The sequence below is a fragment of the Octopus bimaculoides genome, chromosome 8, assembly GCF_001194135.2.
Source record: "Octopus bimaculoides isolate UCB-OBI-ISO-001 chromosome 8, ASM119413v2, whole genome shotgun sequence".
In the NCBI taxonomy this organism is placed as follows: domain Eukaryota; kingdom Metazoa; phylum Mollusca; class Cephalopoda; order Octopoda; family Octopodidae; genus Octopus; species Octopus bimaculoides.
The window spans coordinates 30,538,609-30,539,536 of NC_068988.1; the positions used below are offsets into that span (position 1 = coordinate 30,538,609).

The window sequence follows — 928 nt, forward strand, 5'->3', positions numbered from 1 at the left end:
CATGCATGCATGTGTGCACACACACATACGCACATTACCATCATCATCACCATTTCACTTCTGTATTTCATGCTAGTATGGATTGGATGATTTGACAGGATCCAACCACTACAGGGCTGTGTTGGGTCTAATGTCTGCTTTGGCAAGGTTTCCATAACTGAAAGCCGTTCTTAGCGTTTGCAACTTTATAGGGGAACTGCATGTCTTTTTTTTTTCCCGTGGCTCCAGCACTAGTGAAATTACCAAATAATTTCATAGACAAGAACCTCTTGACAGAGTGGGATTGCAGACCTGAGAGAGGTGGCTTTGAGCCAGCTGATAAGAGGTTGAAATATGATAAAAGGACAGGAACAAGTGTTTTGCTGCAGAGCAAACACATGGCTTCTCCAGTAGAAAAGGGAGAAAGGATTGTGAAAATGCAGTATCAGGGTGTAACGTTGAGGTGGATAGAGAGAGAGAGAGACTGGAGGAGGAGAATTGAGGATAGCTGGGTGGATAGGTAGGTCTATGAGAACGTGAAAGGAGACTAGCAGGCAGTAGAGATGAAGACATAAGGGAAAACAGAAGTGAATGGTGACTATGGATGGAGGCGTGGGCAATGATGAGTCTCAGTTTGGGGGAAAATTTAAGGTAAATAGGGGTGAGTTGTGGAGGAGGAGGAGAAGATAGGAGATAAAACATACATAGAAAAGAAGATGGAGAGCAACAGCATAACTTAAGCATAGATATATAAGAAATAGGGAAATGAGCTGAAGTGTGGCGGAGAGAAAAGATGCACAGTGACAGAGACAGGAGTCAGAAGTACATAGGGATGGATATTGTGAGTTTAAAAAGAGGAAATCATTGACAGATATGAGAGGGTGCTCAAAGGAAAGTAACATTCAGTGGATGGTGTGGAGAATACTGGCAGGGTGGCAACAGAAGTGGT

At 43.3% G+C, this 928-nt stretch overlaps 1 protein-coding gene across 1 annotated transcript in view; it reads left to right on the top strand.

The window, feature by feature from the left end:
* Positions 1-928, top strand: part of LOC106881999 (low-density lipoprotein receptor-related protein 2) — an 84,414-nt gene that overhangs the window by 46,863 nt on the left and 36,623 nt on the right.